Below are 24,576 nucleotides of genomic sequence, written 5' to 3' on the forward strand. Positions count from 1 at the left end.
GGCTCGGATCCGAGACCCCTCTCACTGCAGTCGCCGGAGAGAAGACCCTCTTTGTAAAAGGCCCTGGGGGTTCTGACATTAATCTGGACTCATTCCACCAAGAAATCTGAAGACGAGGCCTCGTTGTCCAGTTCACAGGCCGCAAATACATGAGACACTTGGAGACGTGTGGCTTGGTGCTCATTCAAATGGTTTTGATGAGGTCGGGACATGGTTTCTCTCCCCACTAAGATGAAAAGTGAACGGAATGCTAAGAAGCATGTTTTCTCTGCCACAGAGTTGTCAGCATACCCAGCCGCCCTCCAGAAGGGATCAAGCTTGTGTCTCTGGAACTGGGTCTGAGCCGGTCACCAAACCAGCACGGCAACGGCAAGCTTCCTAATGGGGGTGGCTCTGGGCTACCCCTCTTTTCTGTTTCTCCTCCCAAATCACACAGCTTTCTCAGCGTATCACCCCAGGGGCCTGAGAATAACACTATTTCCAGCATCTTGTCTTCACTCTGACACAGACGTCCAGCTAGACTTGGACGCTTACAGACGAAGAGTGAATTTTTCATCCCTCACCCAATGGTTCAATATATTGTTTCAGACTTTCCCCCCGCCCCCCTGGATCAAAGATGAAAATACTTAGTACATTAGAGATAAAGATAAAGCCATTATTAAAAACTCACACAGTCATAGATTCTCTTTTTTAACAAAAGACATTGTGCTGTGTGATACAATTTTAAGATTTCATTTCCTTGCATGTGGGAATGACCAGAATGATATAAGCATTCTGCCAAGAGTCTCATTTCGGGTTTGGACTATCCAGGCTCATCTGTGACATGAGATTTCCTGTGAGACAAGCGCTATGAGGCCTCCCCTGTGACCCTCCTCTAACTTAACAGCACAGTCATTTTCTTCATAATGTGGACGTTCAATAGCTTGCAAGGTTACAACTCTGTGAAAAAGAAGATTACCCACACAGCTATGGTTTATGAGTTCTGAACATGGAATCTGCACAGGATCTAACGGTACAATCCAGACTTTACAAAGAAAGAGTTGGCCAGCAGAGCAAAATCACATGGCGAGGAGGAAATATTCAATCTGGGCAACAGGTTTTTCAAGCAGCCGTTTGATGAGAGTACGCTAGGGCCAGAGGGACCTTGGAGACCTGCTTGGTCTAACTCCGGGGAGCAGGCTGCAGTTGGCGCCACGCTGGGGGCTGAAACTCCAATAGAAAGCATGCATACCTAGGGGACAGATTTTGGGACAACCACAGCCACTAGAAAGTGAAGAGGGAATCCCAGAAAGTATAGAGTCAGAAAGAAAGAGCCTCAGATTCTTTGTAAAAACCTCTGCCTAGATTCCCAGCTGACTCCTGAACTGTGTGTGCATGCGGTGGCCTCTGAGCAACCCAGAGAAGGAAAAAATAGCTGAGCCAAGAACTGAGGTGCTGCCCAAGAGACAGAGTTTGTGGTGTAAGCTAATTGCTGGAGAAGGCAAAACCCAAAATAAACAACAACTCACCCTGCTCCCAAATGAACCTCTCCAGAGTCTCCATAACATAATAGTGCCATGTTCAAAGTACAATAAAAATGAAGCAAAGAGATAGGAAAAGTGCAACTTACCTTCAAGAAAAAAGACAATAACGATCCCAAGGTAACCCAGATGCAGCCATTAGCAGAGAAGAATGTTTAAGGAGCTATTATAATTATGCTCAATGGCATGAAAGGATATGTGAAACAGACAGTGAAGAGGGAATCCCAGAAAATAGAGTCAGAGAGAAAGAGCCTCAGATTCTGTAAAACTTCTGCCTAGCTTTCCGGCTGACTCCTGACCCATGTATGCATGTGGTGGCCTGCACGGTGGCAGAGAAATAGAAATGATAAAAGAACACCAATGGGAAGTTCTAGAACTAAAAAACAACAGCAACAACATGTAAAACTTTCCCCCAAGAAAAAAACTGGATGAGCTGAACAGAGTGAAGAGGATATGATGTAACTTAAAGAACTGAGAGAAAAAATAGATTGGGGAAAAAAACCCTGAACAGAATCTCAGGCTTTTAGGACAAATAAAAAAGTCTGCCATGAGTGTAACTGTAGTCCCAGAAGGAGAAGAAAGAGAATGGGGTAGAAAAAAATCTGAAGAAATAATGGCTTGACAATTCTTCAAATCTGGTATAAAATCTATCTTTACAAATTCAAGAATCTCAATGAACTACAAGCAGGATAAATACAAAGAAAAACAAATATAAAAATAACAAAATCTTGAAAGCAGTTAGAGAGAAATGATAACATTACATAAAGCTAACAGAAATTCTGGGGACCAATGAAGCCAGAAGATGCATCTAGAAAAAAACTTCAACCCAGAATTCTATATCCGGTGAAAAGATCCTTCAAGAATGAAGGTGAAGTAAGTATATAGTATATTTGTCATATGTTTTAGTCATTTTTATACTAAGAATTAACCAGGTAGCAGTTTACACATGAGTTCATATAAACTTTAAAACACATGTTTTTAAATTAATGGTAATTAAAATATCATGTGAACTGGGTGGGTGGGAGGAATCAACAAAATCTGTCCTCTGTTTTTCTTTAATATCGAATAGTGGGCATGAAGTTATTTTTATGCAATCTGATCTAAGAGAGTCATTTACATGCTGCCAGGATGTCCTGGAGTCAAGTGTCTGTCTCTTCTCTCTCCTTCTCCACAATTATGCCACCGGGAAAATGAAGGAACGGTTAAATTCATCCCTCTAAGCATTTTTCAGACCTAGGAAAAGAGTTCAGAACCGACCATTAAAAACTCACCTGCTAAGAGTTCAAAATGAAGGGTGGGCAAACTATTAGGTAGGAGGAAAGAAAACACATAGGCACGTTCTCCTGAAAGAACACATTCAAGTTGGAGAGTTAACTGCAAAGATGGAGACCGAGTCAATATTTGCGTAAGAAAATCTCAACCTGAGTTAACACATTCATTGGACTTGTTAGCCCAGAAATAGTCCCCCAGAGAGGCCTGGAAGTGTGACCTTCTCCTGCACATCTGCTCTGACTTTTATGAGTTCTCTTAATACTTTTTAAAGCTGCTGCTAAGTGTTCATTTTTGTTCTGAGAAGGGTTACCGAACAACCTGTTGGTAACACAAAACAAAGATTCCCTTCATCCTGGCCTTCCTTAAACCTAAGAGCAGACTGTTTTCCAAACGGCTCACGTCCCAAGCTGACTGCCAAACGAAGTTAGTAAACCAGCCTCTGACATCTAAACAACAGCTGTGCTCTGTCCCGCGAAAGGGCAGCCTCACCCAGACAGTGACTCTCCAAAGGTCAGTCGTATCCTGCGGCAGGAAGTCCACTCCATGGCCGGCGGCACATGCCGGCACCATGGGATGGACGATGTCTGTCCCCATTCCCCTCCCTCCCTTTGGCTAATCTGCCCAGGTCGGCAATGTTCAGCTCGCCTGGCACAGGAAGCTGGGGCTTTCGACTTCACCCGGCTCGCACACTGCGGCTCTTGCTCTGACATAAACTCTTTTCACTGAAGATCATCTTAGCGTTGCCACTGGAAATGGGGCTGATGACTAAGGACCTGAAGATAAAGTAAAAAATACTTGCCTCCGAAGCAAGCACGTGTATTTAGCGTCAGGCGCTAAATAAACGCGTCTGCAGGGCTTTCTCGCGGCATCCCCCCACTCCTGGAAGGACTGTCCCTCCCATTTCACAGGTAGGCAAGCTACAGGTGCTCAGAGCATTTAAATGGCCTTCCCATGGTCCTGTGGCTTTGGCGGGACACCACATGCACACCCAGTTCTGTCTGACTCCAGTCCAAGGGTCATCCTACTCTGGCAACCTTCAGGGACACCCTTGAAAATGCCAACTGCATTTAAAAAAACAACACTTGTCATATTGATGGGAAGTAGGTGGAAAGTTGATTTAAAAATTTACCTGGAGGAGTAAATGAACAGGAATAGCTAATGTCATTTTAATAATGATGATGTGGTACTTGCCTTTACAGATATTAAAAATATGCTATAAGGCTAACACATAAAAACAGTGTGGTATTTGTTTATCTGCATAATGCCTGGCTAACAGTGAGTACTCAAAGCTGATAGTTATCATTGTTAGAACATGCTAAGTGCATTATATGTATATACATATTATTTTACTTAGCTCTTTTTTTCATAGGGATATTGCGAGGACAATTTTATCCCCATTTTACAGGTCAGGAAACAGAGGCACAGAGAGTTTAAATAACTTGCTAAAGGACACAAAGTAAGTAAAGGGGGTATCTGGAATCTGAACTAAGGCTGACTGACTTCAGAGTTAAGGGTGTTATTGCACCACTAATAATATCAAAAGCCTGGGAGAATCTGAATGTCCAACAGTAGGGAAGCGAGATAAATCAAAGTGTATCTGTATAAAGAATATTTCTGAGAATGAGACAGACCTATATATGAAAAGATATATATATATATATATATATATATATATATATATATAACATGTAAACAGAAAAAACAAGTTCCATTTTGTAGGTAAAAGTCTCATTTCTGTTGAATAATAACATGTGTAGTTATAGTTGTTTGTGAAATACATGTGTGTACACATGTATGCTATATGTATGTACACACATATACACAAATATAGTGTACAAAGTTGTATTACATACCTACATAAACACTATCCTTTTGCTAACATTCTTTTGTATTGCTTCAATCTATTATAAACACATAATAAACATGCTTGTGTAATAAAACAGATTTTAAAAAATGGCTCACTACCTAAAAAATAAAAGATCCTTTTCTTTTCAAAGGAAAACAGTTCCCTAAACAGGCTAAATTACAACTAATTGAAAAAGTATAAGGGGTCCTCCCCAACTAGGAGCTGGTACAACAGTTTCCACTATAAAACGGCCTGGAATAGGGGAACAGCCTGGGCTTCAATGCAGGCCAGTCTACACAAGCAGCTGCATCCTCGTTTGCGTCTGGCCTGGTGCCCTGCACACCTGTGTGGAGGATTAGAAAGGCTCTTCCCTGTACAATCACTTCTTTCAGAGAGCGCTGGCCAGCAGAAGTAGGGTCTAGAGAAGTGAATGGCTGCTTGAGGACTGCCATGACCTGGGTGGTCCAATCCCAACCAGACGCAGTGAGCCCAGACATGGATTAGTGTGGACGGAGGTGGGCCCAGACTTATGACAAGGCTGAGCTGCAGTCGGCAGTCAGCAGTGGTGACGGCTGGAGAGAAGGTCACCCCCTGCGTGAGGGGTGAGGATGGAGGGGAATCTGGTCCACTCTGTGTGCTCTATACTGATCACTGGGTTGGACCAGCCTGGAACCTTTCATATGACAGCACCTCAACTCCAACCTGGGAGCAGGGGTAGAAATGGGACAGCCTGGTCTGCCCACTGGTTAATTCTGCTTCCTGGAGCTGGCCTAGAGACACCCTGTTGAGTCACGCCAGCAAGCTTCAGATGGAGAAGCAGCAAAATCGTCACTGGATGCCATAGTCAGCTGGTGGGTGCACTTCAGATAGAATTTCTCAATAGCAAAGTGGCAAATTGTTTTCTAAATCCATCCATGCAGGCATTTTCTTCTTCTTTCCTTCCTTCCTTCCTCCTTCCTCCCTTCCTGTTGTGAGGCACGCACCCCTGCTCAGCCTTCTAACCTCATCTGAAACTTGGTATGACTCTGGCAGGAGACAGCCCAGTCACCTGCCAAAGGACAGGGAGGATATATCCTGTGACAAAGAACCCGGAGACAGAGAGTCTAGATTTGATCACGACGCTGATCGTGTGCCACCATCCACCACGATGGTGAAGCTGGTGGTGGCTAAAGCTTGCTAGATGACACAGGCTTGTGCTTCCCATTGAGGGTCAAAATTCTGACCTTTTATATGATTTTAAAATGAATTTTCATTTTTATCAAAGAAGACAAAATCAGGTTTTAAATAAAATTGCTCAAAAATACTGAAATAAATGATAATAATAAAACACTGCCCTGAGGGAAACACTTTCAATGCTTTCAGCCTTTTTTAACCAAGTAATATGTTAATAATGCCATTTCTTGGTTTACTGATTTATCCTTCATTAATAAACTGCCTGTTGTAATGGTTTAGATTTTAGCTTTTTATACCACCTCCCACATTTCCCCATTCCTTATGTTATGATGATAAAGAACTGTTCACCAAAAAGCCAAGGAGTTTACTCAGCTTTTTTTTTTTCCTTGTATATTTTTTCCTTGGAATTAACAATTGATATTTATTTCGTTTATTTTCCTGTGCCCTTACACCTGAATTTTTTCCAGGCACTCTATCTGAACTATCACTATGTATAAATATTACTTTCCAAATGGCCAATTGTGTCAGATAATCTGTGGCCTCCACAGTAACTGGGCTGATTTCATACACACTGGGCTTCTCCAGCCTGTTTTCCTGTGTTAGCTCCTGCTTTCTGAATTCTCTTCTCCTCTCCTTCAAGTATTTGTTCTGGTTGTTTCCTAGAAAAGGATCTGCAGGAAGCAAAATTTTGTGTTCTTGCTGACTTAAAAATGCCTCTGTTCTAGGCTCACACTTGATTGAAAGTTCAGCCGAGTATCAAGTTCTAGAAAGAAAATCATTTTCTCCTAGAAATTTGTTGACTTTGTTCTATTATCTTTTAGCTTCCAGTATTGAAGTTAAGAACTCTGACATCATTCTGATTTTCATTCATTTATTTGTGACAAGTTTTCCCTCTCCAAGCTTTTATCATTCACTGTTTCTGGAGTTTTAAATGCTGATGATAAAATGCCTTGGTATGGGGTGTGTGTGTGTATGTGTGTGTTTCCATTCACGAGACTGGGCTTTAGATTTAAAGCACTTTTTAGTACAGAGAGTTTTGATCTTCCTTTGAAATGTCTCTTTTATTATTTCCTTGATAATTTCCTTTTCTCTATTTTCTGTGCTCTTTCACCATAGAACTCCTATTCATCAAGATATTGAAACTCCTAGACACGCCATTTAACATTTTTACTTATTATTTCGTCTCTATTGCCGCCCTTCCTCTTTTCACTTTATCTTTGGGAACGCACTGATTTTGTTCTACGTCCTTTCTATTATATTTAAAAATAATTTAAGTTAGTTGTACTTTTATTTTACGGGGTCTCCTTCTTGTTCTCAAATACTCACTTCTAAAAAAAACTTGATGATAAAGCATTTCCAAGTTTGATATTCCGAAGAATGCCTTACACACATGCACTCAGCGAGACTTCAGTCGTCGCCCTTCCTGTACAGCGCTGTGTGGTCCATCTTCTGTGTCAAGGAGATATTACGTTCATAAAAAAAAAAGTTGTAGCTAGTGAGGGCCTCCTGGCTCCTGCCTGCCACCCAGCCATTGAACTAGCATTCTGATCTTCACGTTGCTTGGAGAGGCAGCAATAAAAAAGAATATATCCATCTCGCCTTCTGTTCTCATTGTAAATATTTTTAAAAAAGTATTTCTTGTAAGAGACCTGGAGGTAAGATTATGGATTTCAACCCAACAAGGTGTTCCTGGCTTCATCCGTTTCCAGGGACTCGCAGCGACTTCTTGCGAAGGCAAACAGCAAGCTACCGCGTGCTGAGGCAGAGCCAACGTGTTCAGCCTGGCCTGGCTGGCGGCAGCACCCTCTAGCACCCTCCCCATCCATGGATCTAAAGAACCCTGGTTTGAGCATCATCTCCAAGAAGTTTGGGCAATAAATGAACTATTCTGGCTCCTCCTAGGACAGTGATGGCGAACCTATGACACGCATGTCAGAGGTGACACGCGAACTCATTTTTTTTTGGTTGATTTTTCTTTGTTAAATAGCATTTAAAGATATAAAATAAATATCAAAAATATAAATCTTTGTTTTACTATGGTTGCAAATATCAAAAAATTTCTATATGTGACACGGCACCAGAGTTAAGTTAGGGTTTTTCAACATGCTGACACGCCGAGCTCAAAAGGTTCGCCATCACTGTCCTAGGAGATGAAGATGATGGCTGGCCTAACGATGGTTCCAGAAACAAAATGGCTTGCTGGTCTCTAGAAGTTTGAGCCTTAAGTGGTGACAAACACCAAGCAGTCTAGTTACATCAGTCAGTCAGTCCTCTTTTAAAGAAATCTTGCGCAATTCAAATAGGGCCGTCTAGGAAGCAGTTTAGTGGCTAGCACCAGAGATCCCTTGCTAGGTGCTCATGGACTAGCACAGCGGTTTTCAACCTGTGGGTCGCCAACCTGTGGGTCGCAACCCCTTTGGGGGCCGAACGACCCTTTAACAGGGGTCGCCTAAGACCATCGGAAAACACATACATAATTACATATTGTTTTTGTGATTAATCACTATGCTTTTAATTATGTTCAATTTGTAACAACGAAAATACATCCTGCATATCAGATATTTACATTACGATTCATAACAGTAGCAAAATTACAGTTAGGAAGTAGCAATGAAAATAATTTTATGGTTGGGGGTCACCACAACATGAGGAACTGTATTAAAGGGTCGCGGCATTAGGAAGGTTGAGAACCACTGGACTAGCATCTCCCACCCCAACAGAAATAAGCCACTGGAACCTGCCTTCTCACACCCTCTGGGGCCCTCCTGTGCTTGGAATCTGAGGTATGGCACCACTAAGTCTGAAGCAGCGAGCAAGGTTAACTTGGCGAGGTGACACAGGATGGTGATGCTTTGGCAACTCTACAAGTTGAATTGTTGTTGTGTTTTTAATATATTATTTTTATTGGTTTCAGAGAGGAAGGGAGAGGGAGAGAGAGATAGAAACATCAATGCTGAGAATCACTGATCAGCTGCCTCCTGCACACCCCTCACTGGGCATCTAGCCTGCAACCGGGCATGTGTCCTGACTGGGAATCGAACCGTGACCTCTTGGTTTATAGGCAGACGTTCAACCACTGAGCCATGTAAGCCAGGCTACACGTTGAGCTTTTTACAGAAAAGTTTGATACAACACATGATTTCAGAGATGAATTCAGCTTTGTGCCACTTTAGAGACGGATGCAATCTTACTTTTAGCTTCAGAACACAACCAAGGAGAAAACACTGGCATCATGGCCAATGCAAGTCACACTTTCATACCTCCCATTGGTGTTAGCCTGACAGTAAATGTCGGGAGCTGTTTTTCCTGCTGTCGAGCCAACACGTGCCCCCCCCTCCCAAACTGGCACAGGGCAGGCACGGATCTCCCAGAATCAGTCTTGATGAAGGCTGCAGCTGCTGCCCTGTCCGTCATCCATCACACCCCTCACTCCAGCAGCAACACATCTTTCAAGAGCAGCCGCTCTCCCACCCGAGGCTCTGCCTGTCTGCGTGGTTGCAGCCCGTTATGTAACTGCCACCTTATCAAAGCACCAGAATGCCGAACTTCTGTGTATTTCTTCAAGTATGCAAGGCTTGACCTTCCTGCTAGAAAATGCCTAGCATATTTTAATTGTCCTCAGAGGTTCCGGAAGCATTCCGAGGAGCTATTACTACATTTTCGCTATTCCTCTGATCCACGCTCCTGCAACGAGGACGGAATTGCTAATTTGCAGACCGATAACTGTGTAGAGCAATGAGTCACCTCTTTAGAGCCTCATAAATTCATTCCAGTTTTTTTATGAAATAATTATATTAATTGCAATCCCTCTTTCGGCACTTACTATGAGCCAAACACGATTTCAAATGATTTCCATGCATTTATTTGTTATCCTCATAACCGTCCTGTGACCGGAATTATTTTCATTTTCATAATATAATTATATGATGTCTTTAATTTTTAGCCTCACTTTATAGATGAGCAAACAGAGGCAAAAGGATGCCAGAGGTCATGCAGCTAGAAATGGCGGAACGGAGCTACAAACCCCGGCAGGCGGTGTGTCCAGAGTCGCACCCTAATCACAATGCGAACTGCCTCTGCTCCTTGCCATCCTGGTCCAGGGCTCTGTGTGCCGGGGGCTGGAGAGCTCTGGGCACATGCTTGGCTTTGGTTTACTTGGGTGTCCTGTGGCCTGGGCAGTGGGCAGGCCCCAGAGGCTGGGCCCCAGAGGCTGGGCGCTACAGAAGGTGCTCAGAAACACCTTGGCAAATGGAGTGTTGCCAACAATTCCACTACACTCGATATATTGCCAAGGAATGCCCCGACGTACCTGGGAAAATAATTTTGCTCCTGGGAAAGACAGCAGCTTGGACCCAGGCCAGTCCTGCCCGAGGAGGTGCATGGGCTGCAGCACTGAGCTGGCGCTGCTACATTCTGGATGGGAAGTGAATGTGGGGTAACCCTGGCCTGCTCCTGAGACGCGAAGCTTCAGAAAAGCGTAGTGTCCACAGGGCCAGCGTCAGGGAACTCAAAAAGGAAGCAAAACCAAAGGTCCGAGCTCTGTCTCAAAGGCCGATCTACGGGCTCCCTCTATCAGGATCATTCGCGGAGGTTTTTTTGTTTTGTTTTAAATATATTTTTATTGATTTCAGAGAGGGAAGGAGAGGGAGAGATAGGAACATCAATGATGACAGAGAATCACTGATCGGCTGCCTCCAACTGTGACCTCTGGGTTCATAGGTGGACACAACCACTGAGCCACACCGACACCGCCGGGCGTTTTGTTTTTAAATGCAGACACTCAAGTCCTACCCTGGACCTTCTGAATCAGGGTTTCCCACTATTGGGCTTAGAAGTCTAGATTTTTTTAGAAATCACCCCAGGCAATTCCGTTGTATTCTAAACACAGTTGACCCATTGCTCTGCGTCTCTGGGGTTTCAGGTCAGGCATCAGAGAAAAGCTGTGCTTTAAAAGCAATATTCAATTCAACAAGTAGCATGCAGGCCTGAGAACCAAGGTTCTAGTCTCAGTTCTATGAATAGCTTGTGGGTGGGCATGGGGGACATCCCTTGGCCTCTGTGAGCCTTAGGCAACCCCACCAGCTCTGAATCCTGCGCTTCCTACCTAAGTATCCTCACCACACCTGAGTTGTTACATAAACAGAACTGATGAGGTCCTAAAAGGAGTGGCCAGGTGAGTACCCAGAAGGGCAACGATCAGTCAGTGTGGGCTGGAGTAGGGCACTGGGCCTTGACCATGGGGAGAGTCTGGATTGGGGTGGTCATCCTGATAGGCCAGGCATCAGAGCGAGGGGAGAGACCAGGTGTGAGGGTGTAGCGGGAGTGAGTTGGGAGGGAAGTAAAGTAGGTCTGAGTAAAGGAAAAGGTTTGGAAACATGGGCGGGGAGGGAAGATGGTTCCAGGTTACAGAAGCCCTTGAAGAACAGGGAGGAGATGGAGCGACAATGGAAAGTGGTGTTTTGGGAAGATGGCTGGGTGACCTATGCAGGATGGGAAAAGTGGGAGGGGCAGGCCTGGTGACTCAGCCAGGGAGACATCTGTGACCCAGGGGACAAGCCTATTCTAGAGATGATGTGGCCTTGACCTGCATCTGTGGCAGTGGGAACAGGAGGGGAGAACATGTCAGTGGCAAAGCTCCAAGACCCTGGGATCTGGGTGGTTGTTATGGTTCTTTCAGTTCTACTTGTTTTTGTTTTCCGCTTATCTGTAGTTTCTGTTCTCTCTGCAGTGAGCTGATACTGCTCTGTGATAAGAAAGAGAAACATACAGTTCAGCATTTCCTTTGGGAAGCCAGCAAACCAATCTCCATCCCTTGGTGGCTTAACCCTTCCTCTCACTAGTCTGTTTCTCTTAAGAACCCCTTTCTCATGTTTTTTAACCAACTCCTCTGCACCCCATACCTCTCATCCCTTTGCTGAGAGGCTTCTTCAGAGCATTCCTTCTCCTTTGATTTTTAAAAAAATGTTTTTATTGATTTCAGAGAGGAAGGGAGAGGGAGAGGAAGAGAGAGAGAGAGAAACATCAACAATGAGAGAGAATCATTGATCAGCTACCACCTGCAAAGTCCCACACTGGGGATCAGGCCCGCAACCTGGGTATGTGCCCTGACCAGGAATTGAACTGTGACCTTTTGGTTCATAGGTCGATGCTCAACCACTGAGCCATGCCGGCCGGGCTCCTTCTGCTTTTCTGGACCTTTCCTCCTGCCAGCCGCCTGTAGTGCAAACCTTGCTCTGCTCCTCTGCCTGGTGGGGAGCCCAGGGTCCTGGCCTGAGGTCAGTAAACTCCCTGCTACCCCTCTCTTCACCAAGCAGTCTCTGAGGAGTTAGCTTTCTTTCTCTCCTTGAAGCCAATCTCATGGTACCTGCCTCAATATCTTCTTCTCCCAAAGAATTCCTGTCATCATCCTGGGAAATGCTGCCATCCGAGAGGAAGACAACTGAACCTCCCAGCATCCCCACCCACTGACATCGCAACTTCTTTGCCCATTCCTGTACGCCCACGGCCACCTAGCAGCCCTTCACGTCCCGCAGGACTCCTATCGCACGGCAAGCTCTGAGACCCCACTTTGACCATGGACACCCGTCTTCTGACTTCTTGGGTGTCCAGATTCCAACTAAATATCCAGTCATTGGTTCTCTTTCAATTTCACTTTCCTGCCAAGCATCCTGGATTCTGAGGCCAGTTATTTAACCTGCCCTCATCAGTATCCTCTGAAGCTCCGCTAAGCCTGGTACCGACTAGAGAAAAACTGCCCAGCATACCATGGGGCTCCCTGACACAAGGAAGGCACCCAGGTCAGCTCAGCTGTCCACACCCCACTGAACCCCAATCTTACTGCCAATTCTATTGGAGACCCTTACCACTTTCCACTCATGGCAAATGATCTTACCTCGTTTCACTAACACACTGGCAGCCATGAGTGATGAACATTCTTATTTTCCCTTCTCTTCGGCTGTGAACTTTTGCATGCCTCCAATTATCTTTTCCTTCTTTCTGGAAAAATATGTTGTCCTATCCCTTTAAGGCTAAGGTTGTGTGCCTTCCAAGCCTTCTAAAGGATTAACTCGGTTGATAATTCCTTCTTTTCTTGTAGACTTCAAGCTCTCCGCCATCATGCAAGAAAAATGCTTTGACACTCCCTTCCCCTAATACCCTCTCATCTTCTTGCTACTGCCAAGCTCTTTAGAAAGTTTCGCTGGAGTTGTTAACGTGACACATGTTCACGCAAACAATTTAAACAGCGCAGAAGAGCACAGAGAAAACAAAGATTACCCAACATCCTGCCCCTCACAGAGAACCGCTGTTAGGAATGTGATGACCATGCTTCCAAGTTATTTTCTATGTAAACATTCACATATGGAAGTATGCATTGAACACAGAAGAGGTTACGCTGCACATGTTCTTCCATGACTTGCTTTGGGGAACCCACACTATCTCCCCAGCACTTTTCCCATTTTCGTGTTATCTGTAACCACAAAAGGCATTCTAGTGAAGCTAACCAACATAATTACTTCTCTATCTCCTATTAGTTTACAGATGGGGTTTTGTTTTTGCTGTGTAGAGAATGCTGTGTTGAATATTTTTGCATTCATGAAACTATTTATTTACGACAACTTTCTTAAAAGGGATTGTTGGATATAATATACTTATTTTTTTATAATGTTTGATATACACTGCAAAACAGTCTTCCAGAAAGATTGAACTAATTTAAACTCCTCTCAATGGTTGTCCTTAAGAACTCTAAGTTTTGGTAATGTTTCAAGATTTCATTTAATATCAAAAATGAAAAAGAGGACAGCATTACAGATTCTAGTCATTGAAAAGATGAGGATATGTTGAACAACGTTCACCCACTGTTTTGAAAATGTAGATGAAACGGGAAAATTCCTGGGAAAAAGAAACTTGCCAAAACTTATTTGAGAAGAAATAGAATATCTGAAGAGTCCTGCCTCTGTTAAGTAAATTAAATCTATATTTCAAACCTTCCTACAAAAATACCTCTAGGCTTCAAATGGTTTCACAAATGCATTCTGCTAAATGCGTAAGAAAGAAATAACACCAACCTTACACAAATTCTTCTAATTTATTTTTAAGTCCAGCATAGCACTGGTACCAAAACCTCACAAAGACATGCAAAGAGAAGAAAATCACAGACCAGTCTGTTTTGGACATCAAGATAAAGGTACAGGCGCTGTTAATACTACAGTTGTTTGTTGCCAGTTACCTCCGTAACAGAGAAAATGCTAAATTTTAGCCAGAGGTCAGTAAAAATGAAGATGTACTATCTCTGAAGTCTATTCGTGGACCACTGGGGGATTTGTGGCCTCCATGTCAAAATTCCTGTACTGAAAACAAACAAACAAACTAGTGCTGGAGGCAGCATAGCACTGGGAGACCAGAGCTCAGTCCACGTGGAAATCCCAGCAGGTCAAGTCTTGGTGAGGGCCTCTGTGCTGGGACGCCACAAGCCTTCAAAGACTTCTTCAGTTGATTTCTTTGAAGAGGACCCCTCTTGATTCTGCATTTCACACATTTCTTTGTTCTCCTTCCAATGGGATTTCACTTTGCTTAATAGAAAGGACTTCACTGAACATTTCAGTCCCTTTATTCCCCCCGTGAATTCCCACGATAACCGGGCAGAATTGGCAAGTCAAGCAAATCATTCCTTTGATGACACCCCGGCGATCTGACTACACGTTTGTAAATAGAACATTTTAAACCAACATGGGCTTTTGTGGTCAGAACTCTACACAAAGCCCACTCGGCTCTGGACCAAGCACTCATGACACCCTCTGGAAGGTCACCCGAGAGAAACATGATAGGACCAGGGTGTGCTCTGGCTCCAGCTCACAGACCTGGCAAAGCCTGAGCTAGCACCGAGGATCGCTTAAGCCCTTTGGAAAGCTCAATGACCAAGTTTTCTGGATATCTTCCTGCACACTTTCCTAGAGGGAAAAGATCTGACGAAATTCAGTAACTGCATTTTTACCACTTCTTTTGAATTCATCTCTATGTAAAAAAGGTAGCATTTTTAAAAATGGATCTTAATACTCAATTAAAATAAATATATCTTAATACTCAAAAGTCCAGAATTAACATTTAAAATTGTGAAATATTTAAACATACAGAGAAGTACAGAGAATATAACAAACAACTATATATTAGGCTACCCAATGCCTCAGACCTAGCATATATTAACATTTTGCTCCCCGACCGATCCCATTCTCTTTCCTCCCTCTCCAGAAATAATTACTATTATGAACTTGTATTCTTAAGGATGTTTTTATAGTTTTATAATATATGCATATATCCATATACTATATAGGAACTGTTTTTTGCAAGTTGTCAAACTTTGTATGTATGGTATCCCACTGTATGTGTTGTTATTATGTGTTATTATGTAACCTGCTTTTTTTGGTTCAACATTATATTGGTCAGTTTTAGCATATTCACAGATGTGACTCTAGTTTATTCCTTTTACTGGTATAAATGATTTCATTGTTTAAACATGCCTCGATTTGTTTATCTAGAGTTTTGTTCTTATAAGACCTCTTTTAATTAGATCTCATCCCAGTTCCTAGAGTGAGCATGTACCTAACGAGAGTCAAATTCACCTATAAGAATTGGTTTTCTTGTAGTCCCTAGAAAGTGAGCACCAAGTTTAAGGGAGAATAAGTACTGTTATGTTGAAGCTTCTAAGTTCAATCATCAGCAGGTGGAGGCAGCAGTGTATTTTTTTTACCAGAATATTTCTAAGGTACAGTTAAGCATTTTTTTTTTTCCTGGCTGTGAAAACAGCCAAATGCGATTCTTTGGCCATCAGAGGTGATCTATAAGCCACTAAAATCTTGAGACAAACTCTTTTCAGAGTAAAATAGTTTAAGTGGAGTATGTGTTTGCCACTAATAACTATGACCAATACAATGGGATCCAAACATCTTTAAGGGCCTTGTTAGCACCCTTTTCTTCTTAAAAACATCTCTTTTAAAATATCTACAGTGGGATTTCTTTGATGAACTGCATTAAGCCTTCAGAACATCTGCTGCAACTCAGGTAGAAAGAGGCAAGTATCTGCATAATATGTAAGTCTGTAGTCAAAAAAGGTATTTCAACTAAACTATGTCCATGTAGTACCTGGGAGAGTTTCTGTATAGACTGACACCAGTGCTCAATGCTTTACAGGGTAACTTACTAGTAAACTCAGTGCTCTTTTGCTCAACACTGTCTCATTTCCACTACATAAAGGTGGCTCCAGTTCCGCTAGCCAAGGCCTGCCTTACGTTATATTATGTCCTACTTTGTTGGTACCATATAAAGTGCTTATGTTATAAAAGGCCTCTGGATCGCTGGTTTAAATGAATAGCTGGTTTCATTAATGTTCCAGGAGCAAGGGAAGCAAGCCCCTACAATAATTCTCAGACCAATAAATTCGATTTTCTAAGTATTCTCCATAAAAGAGCAGTAGATGAGTCCAAAAATTTGTTCAAAAATGCCCAAACAAGTGTTCCCTCAGTGGACAGTCCCAGCAACTCCAACCATAGCCAGATTATGGGAAGAAGCACATTTCAATCCGTGGGAATAAAGGTTGGCATTGAAAAAAAAATGTCCTTCTTTCAGGAGGGACAGCAGATGAAGGCTCACCATTTCTGCTCCTTGGTAGTTTATCGCATTTTGTCCAGAAGTGCTGTGGCCCCCAATCATGTTGAGGGGGTCCAAGAAAAGTATTCTGAGAATTAAGAAGTTCAGAGAACCAGTGACAGAATTTTTCTCCTAATCAATAAAAATCAACTAGTCTAGCTTCAAAATTTGTTTAAAAATATGTTTTTATTGATTTCAGAGAGAGAAAGGAAGAGGGAGATAGAACATCCATTGGCTGCCTCCTGCATGCCCTCTACTGGGGATCCAGCCTGCAACCCATGCATGTGCCTTGACCTAGAATCGAACTGGCGACCTCCTGGTGCCTGGGAGGACGCTCAACCAACTGAGCTACAGAAGCCAGGCAATTCCAGCTTTTTAAAATCTTCTTTCTCCTGCTGTTGAGAGTCTAATGTCCTCAGAGGTCTTAACTGGCTGGGGTGGGGGGCGGGTTTCCTTCAATTTCAGACGTTAAGTGCTTTTCCCAGTAACCCTTTGCGTGCTGGATAAGATAGTGTTTTTCAGGAGCTGGAGGTATAATAACCCCTTGTGACGACAAGTACATAAATATGACATCTTGGTGGACTTTTGTATACCTCAGAAGTTCTTCTGCATTTGATTGTATACGAATATTGGACGAATGGCATCTTGGTGGTCCTCAGGCTAAGGTGGTGGTGTCGCATAGGGCCATGACCTCATTGTTAGCCATGACCTCATTGTTAGCCATGACCTCATCATTAGCCATGATCTCATCGTCATCCAGAAGGCCGAGCAGGTTAGGACCTGGGCAGCTGGGCCCTGACAACTTGATCCCCAAGAAGGCGGAAGAGGATGATGACAATAATGTTGCTCCTGTAGGTCCATGGGGCCAGCACCTTGGCAACAGGCACTGGAAGAGCCTTTCGGGTTCCCCTCCAAAGCGCCTCGGGTAGTCCAAACCCTTGGGCAGAATTAATCGCCAACGAGGTCCATCTGTAAACGAGTTGCTCCAACTAGTTGTGCAGGGCAGAACAGAGTCTCACAGATCTCACTTTAGGGGAGCACCACGCTTACACTGGGAACATCCACCTTCCACAAGGCAGCTGGTTGCGGAAAACTAAAAACATCTTAAAACTCTACGTTTACTTGGTTACACACCTGGACGTAGAGTGTAAGTGATGAGTGAAGCCTACCACTTCCTCCAGAATTTGAGAGAAAAAAACTACCGGATTCTTGACCTTTCCTATAAACGTTCAGTTCTCTCATATTTGCTATTCAGGTGAAAATGGAAGAGGTTGAGGAGTTAATAGCGAGACTCGAGGAAACAGAATTTGTTGTATAAACAACGGAACGTGAGTTGTAAGGAAATGTGGCCTGCCATCTCGGGTAAGCCCTAGAATTTATCCCGATGAACATGCTGCCTCTGGCAGAAGTAGAAAGGAGCATCTTTTGGGAAAATATGGTTGTGCCTTTCAAGATGCAAATCTCAAAGGGCTTATAAAATCCTCCAAATAGTTCCTACGTTTCCTTTTCACAGAGTCAGGCGAGGTTTAACTCTTGCCTGTGCTACTCAATAGGTATTCCTGAATCACACAGGCAAGTTACCTACCCTCGCTGAGAGACAGTGTCCACAGATGTAAAACGGGAATGGTAATACCTACACTGAAGGTTGTTGGAGGATGAAGTGAGATACACACGCAAAGTGCTTGGCGTATAGTAGTCACAAAATAAATGGTAGCTTCCATAGTGCTTTGCAAACCTTCTTCTTAAAGGACTGCACATGAGCACCTCAAATACATGGATGGCCAGGTCTCATTCATTTGTGCATCCCAAGCACCTGGTACAGGTGAAGAGCATGTAGAGGGTGCTCAATAAAAGTTTACTGAATCAATGAATTAAAGATAACAATAATATGAACACATTAAATACTTATATAATGCATATGTATTCTACTATTTAATTATAATAACCTTCTGAGGTATTTACTCCTATAAAATCAAGGCTCAGCCCTGGCCGGTGTGGCTCAGTCGGTTGGGTGTCATCTAGTGCACGGAAGGGTTGCTGGTTCAATTCTGGGTCAGGGCACATGCCCAGGTTTCGGGCTCAATCCCCAGTTGGGGCCCTGCGTGAGGCAGCCAATTGATGTTTCGCTCTCACATTAATGTGTTTTTTTTCCTCTCTCTCACCCTAAAAATCAATAAAAAAAAATCTTAAAAACTATTAACTAAAATCAAGGCTCAGGGAGATTAAGTAACTTGTCAAAGTTCACACAACTCCTAAGCGATGGAGCTGGAATTCAAACCCAAGCCTGAGCCCTTGAACATTATACTCTATTGACGGCCTCCTGCTCAGGCAGCGCAGGAAGCTGCGGAGAGAAGGTGGCCTTTGAGCTGGATCTTAGAGGATGACGAGGAATCCATCAGGCACATAAAGAACAAGTCATCCCAGTAAGAAGAACCAGGACATGACCAGTGGAGAGAAAAAGCATAGCCTCTTTGTGCTCAGCAAGCAGTCCATTACCGCATGAAAGGAGATGCCGGGAGAAGAGGCTGTAAAGGTAAGTCCAGGGTCAGTCCGTGAAGGGCTGCAGCTGCGAAATGTCATGTTTTTATCTTGGGGCCGACGGGCAACCATTGAAAACCAGCTGGATCAGGCGGCAACACGATCAGAGCTGGGCTTTAGGAATAGACACCCAGCAGCCTCACCAAGCAAGAGCTGGAGTGAGAGCCCCGACAGGAGGTAGGAAGATAGAAAAGAATGTGAGCTATGTGCCCGCTCTTTCCTTCCCATCTCTGAGACTCTAGTCATCTCTACAGTATTTCCTAAGGGACGTCTTCACAGGAGTGGCAAACAGAACTGTGTTCTCTATACCAACTGGGTGTCACTACCTCGATGAGGATTTCCTTCTCAGAAAAGTTACACCCGGTTGTTTAACTGGTGGCAAAAGAACTCCAGCTGCCCAGTGAACGAGCCCCGCCCTTCCCTACCATTTCAGGTCGTAGACGCACCTCCTTTTTTTTATTGGCAGACATCTGGGAACAGCCTGAAAGGTGCCCCCACACCCTCCCGAGCCCAGGCCCGCTCTGCGGGGCTGGGACTTCAGCACATTTATTTCTGTTCTGGTGATATTCGATTCCTTTGTTCTCTTAGCCTCCATGAAGATAGTCACTATTTTTATACTATCGTATAACTACGGGAGCCTATATTTTACATTCAAATGCTTATTTATCTTATCGTGTACTTCTGTGTTACTTTCTGCAGAAGAGCATGCAAGATTAGAAGAAATTCTCAGCCCCAATCTTAAACCTGAAAAGGATATACTATACAAAATCTGTTTGGGTACGTTCCTAAAAAAAAATAAAGAGTGGAGAAAGTCATAGGTTTTATCTTTCGGAGCCCCCACCCCCACGCCTGCAAAATGCAGAGTAAGTCTGCCTTGCCAGATTGCAAAATGTCTTGATCTTCTCTTCTGCTTGAATCATGACCCAAAAGTTACTTCTGAGGGAGGGCTGGTACTATATTAAGCTTAGCACTGCTTCACATTAAGGAGGCTGATCAAAATTTAAGGAGAGAATACGTCCAGAATAGACCCACACGTATGTAGTCAATTGATTTTTAATAAGGTTCAAAGGCAATACAATAGAGAAAGATGGTCTTTTTAATAATTGATGTGGACACAACCGGACATCCATATGCAAACAAATAAACCTCAATTTCTGCTCTTCAAAACACATCTTTAACATCTCACACCCATCAGGATAGTTACTATCAAAAAGACAGAAAATTTCCAGCATTGGTGAGGATGTGGAGACACTAGCACCCTTGTGGACCTGGTGGGAATAGAAAATGAGGCAACTGCTGTGGAACACAGTATGGCTGCTCCTCAAAAAATTAAACCCAGAGTTACCATATGATGCAGCAATTCCGCTCCTGGGTATCCACCCAACAGAACTGAAAGTAGGGAGTCAAACACTATCGGTACATCCATGTTCACGGCATTATTCACAATGGCTAAACATGCAAGCAATCCAAGTGTCCACTGTGGGATGAACAGATATGCAAACAGTGGTATATTTTATAAAGCACACATATAAAAATACGTGATATGTAAAATATATATGTATTATAATGTATATATATATATACACACAAAATGTAATATTATTCAGCCTTAAAAAGGAGAGAAATTCTGACATCGATTAACCTTGAGGATATTACACAAAGTGAAATAAGCCAATCATAAAAATACAAATACTGTATGATTCTGCTGATGTGAGATACCATATCAGGGTGCCCAAAATCAGAGACAGAAAGAATAGCAGTTGCCAGGGGCTGGGGGTACAGAGTTTCAGTTTCACAAGATGAAAAATGTACTGGAGATGGATGGTGGTGATAGTTGCACAATCTAAATGTAGTTAAAACCACTGAATTGTACCCTTGAAAATGGTTTAAAAATGGGGGGAAAAAAACATTGCTAAGAGAATGAAAAGACAAACCACAGACTGCGAGGAAATACTTGCAAAAATCCAACAAAGTACTGTGGTATCTAGAATATATAAACAACCTTCAAACTAAATAATAAGAAATGAAACAACCCAACTTTTAAACAAATAGGCAACAATCTGAACAGACATTTCACCGAAGAATTTAAGCGGCAGACGACATAAAAAAGAATCTCAGTGCTATCAGTTGTCAGGGAAATACAAATTAAAACCATAACAAGATAACCACTAGATACCCATTAGAATGGCTAAAATAAAAACCTGACAAGGCCAAGAACTGACAAGGATACAGAGCAACTAGAACTGTCATACACTGCTGGTGGAAATGCAAAATGGTACCACCACGTTGGAAAACGACTTGCAGTGTTTTTTTTTTTATATATAAATTTAAAGCATTCACTTGCAAACTATACTCCAACCCTACAGTTGACTAGGACTCAGCAGCAGCAGCAAACAGCAGCTGACACATACAACCCCTGGATGAATTCCAAAAGTATTACACTAAGTGGAAGAACCCAAACTCAAAAGCTACATCCTGCATGATAATGATGCCGCTGTAACAACCTGGCTATTATTTAACAGAAAAGTGGGAGAGGGAAGACTAAATATAGGCGTGCCGTTTCTATAGCTTTGCCAAAAAGCTGCATTTAACATTTTCCAAGTCTGTTCCGCACCGATCAATGGGGAAAGAGGCTGGACAAAGGCAGTTTAGACGCATGCCTGGTAAGGTCTGGGTGACGTGGAGAGGTGTCTACCTGTCTGGCAGTCATAACCGGGAACAAATCAGTGGCCAGGATGAGTGTACAAAATCTAAACATGTGCACTTCTAGACAAAGGAGCCACTCTCTCTCCTGGTTCCAGGGCTCCTGTGATCCCGTGGCAGGGGCACGCTCCCCTGTGCACATGGTGCACGGCCACGGTGGACCCCACACATGGACTAATGAACTTCAGTCGCTTAGATGCTGAATGACGCCCTTCTGCAACATGGAACGGAAGCGCTGGCCCCTGGCCTTGCTTCTGGCTCTGCTGGAACCCCAGCTGCACCTTGTCCAGGACTGGCTTAAGGGGCAGGGGACTTGGAAACCGGAAAAATGTAATTCCACGCCAATAAAATCTCTATCCACATCCCATCCTCCGGTGCGAATCTTAGGAAACCCATTTTCTGAAGATATCCCAAGAACCTCACTCCCACAAGTGACAGGGGAGTTTGATTCTCCGGTAACAAGCCATTCATATGACATCCTGTAAAAGGCTGAGTGTGGAGGGCCGGGAAAAGCAAAGGGGCACAGGTCCTATTCTCTATTTTGATTGTGCTGAATGGGTTTGTCACACAGAACTTTGCAACCTCAGGTAACACCCAAAATAATAATTTTTATTGCATTTAACTTTACCAGAATAATAAAAATACTTAAAGTTCAAGGAGAGAAGTCAGGCCTATGGTAGTGAATCAGGGTACACTGTAGGGCGGAAAAATTAATGCTCCCCAGTAAGTGCTTATATAATCGACAGAGTGAATAGCTACCCACATTATACCCTTGTTTGATGACTGCTATGAAATGGATTTGCTCTAACCAAAACAAAAATGAACACCTCGAGCCATTTCCTCCAAATGGGGAAAGAAAATAGGCTCTGGCTGAAGTCTATGGAACTAAAGTCACCGGTGTCTGACTTGCACAGAAGTGAGTCAAGTACTTATGTAGAACGAATTTATGAGATGCTAAGCACGAAAGCTAAATCTTGATCAGAATGCAGAGGGAGGCGTTACATACAATTTAAAGTACCGCATGAATTATGATTGGAATTCTGACTTCTCTCTGGCACTGAAAGGCTACACTTATTCAAGCCATGTTGACAAGGTGGGGCAGTTTGTTCTTCAAGATACCCTGGAACACTGGAAGCTGAGGTTAAATACAGATTTTGAAAGGTAAGAATAGTATTAGTCATCAAATGTTGAGCCAGCTCTCTTCAATTTTGAAAGTGCTTCAAGTACCAGGATTTAAAAAACATTTTGGCAAATAGCCTTAACACAAATTATAATTACAAAGGGACCTTTCAGTTTTTATCTCGAAGCAGCTACTCAGAATCAAAATGAGCTATTACTTAGGTGATTACATAATCCTCAGCATCCATACAGACCACTGTTTATTAGCTTCTGGTTTCCCAGAACTATGCCACCAGTGTTTCCAGCCTCCATCCCAAATGTTAAACTGTCCACATCCCAACCCAGGGCTACAAGCAGTTCCTAAATCTTTGCTCCATTATGTGATGTGATTTCAAGGCCATAAAGGCAAATGTTTGCTTAATTTTATTTTAAAGAAAGCACTGAATATGCATTCTCATTTAAAAAAATCAGAAAATGTTTGTTAAAAGATTAAAGGAAAGAAAACCACTTAAAGAAAGTAGATTTTAAAAAAAATTTAGAATATGTTTTTATTGATTTGAGAGAGAGAGAGAGAGAGAGAGAGAGAGAGAGAGAAACATCAATCAGCTGCCTTCTGCATACTCCCTACCTGCATGTGCCCTGAAGAGGAATCAAACCAGTGACCTCTTGGTACATGGGACAATGCTCAACCAACTGAGCCACACCAGCCAGGGCCAAGAAAGTACATTTTAAAAAGAAAGATCATTAAAAACACTGAACTTTAAATGTCTGATAAACCAAGATTTAAAAATAAGTTCCAGGGTATATATCAGACCTTCAACATTACCCAAGAGAATCCTTATATTCCTTTTTTTTTCCGTAGCTATATGCTGCTGACCTTGGCATCATACATTACCGCGAAAGGGAGTGAGCAACAAATTTAAATCTAGACTCATTTGTGGCCAGAATGTTTCTTGACCTCTGCCAGTTCCGGGCTGAAAGGACCCAGTGCACCCACTGGCACTGCCATGTATCCCCGCTCCCAGCCCCCAACGTCATTAAAAGAGAAAAAAGCCATCTACCTCACTTCTGGGTATGTATCCAAAGGAAATGAAATAATTATCATGAAGAGACATCTGCACCCCCAGGTTCATTACAATATTATTTACAACTAGAGGCCCGGTGCACGAAATCCATGCACTTAGGGGAGGGAGGGTCCCCTCTGTGCCCTCTCACAGTCCGGGCCCCCTTGGGGGGATGTCTGACTGCCGGCTTAGGTCCACTTCCCTCCTTGATGGGGAGCGGGCCTAAGCCATCAACTGGACATCCTTAGCACTGCTGTGGAGGCAGGAGAGGCTCCTGCCACCACCGCTGCACTAGCCAGCCATGAGCCCAGCTTCTGGTGAGCAACACTGCTCCTGTAGGAACACACTGACCATCAGGGGCAGCTCCTGTGTTGAGCGTTTGCACCCTGGTAGTACGCATCATAGCGACTGGTCGTTCTGCCATTTGATTTGCATATTAGCCTTTTATTATATAGGATAGCCAAGACATGGAAACAACCTAACTGTCCATCAATGGTTGAATGAATAAAGAAGATGTGATATATATATATATATGATGGAATATTATTCAGCCATAAAAAGAAGGAAAGCCAGCCATTTGTGACAACATGAATGGCTCTTGAGGGCATTATGCTAAATAAAATAAGTCAGACAGAGAAAGACAAATTCTGTACTATCTTACTTATATGGGAAATCTAAAAAAAACCCAAATTCATAGAAA

The 24,576-nt window shown here is 43.1% G+C and overlaps 1 protein-coding gene and 1 pseudogene across 2 annotated transcripts in view; both read right to left on the bottom strand.

Annotated features, from left to right (window-relative positions):
* Window positions 1–24,576, bottom strand: part of CTDSPL (CTD small phosphatase like) — a 108,776-nt gene that overhangs the window by 72,405 nt on the left and 11,795 nt on the right. The window lies entirely within an intron of this gene.
* On the bottom strand, window positions 16,091–24,276 carry LOC138992541 (uncharacterized protein C3orf38 homolog; annotated as a pseudogene).

Source organism: Myotis yumanensis, unplaced genomic scaffold (assembly GCF_028538775.1).
Source record: "Myotis yumanensis isolate MYYU_CA2020_CCGP unplaced genomic scaffold, mMyoYum1.0.hap1 SCAF_14, whole genome shotgun sequence".
In the NCBI taxonomy this organism is placed as follows: domain Eukaryota; kingdom Metazoa; phylum Chordata; class Mammalia; order Chiroptera; family Vespertilionidae; genus Myotis; species Myotis yumanensis.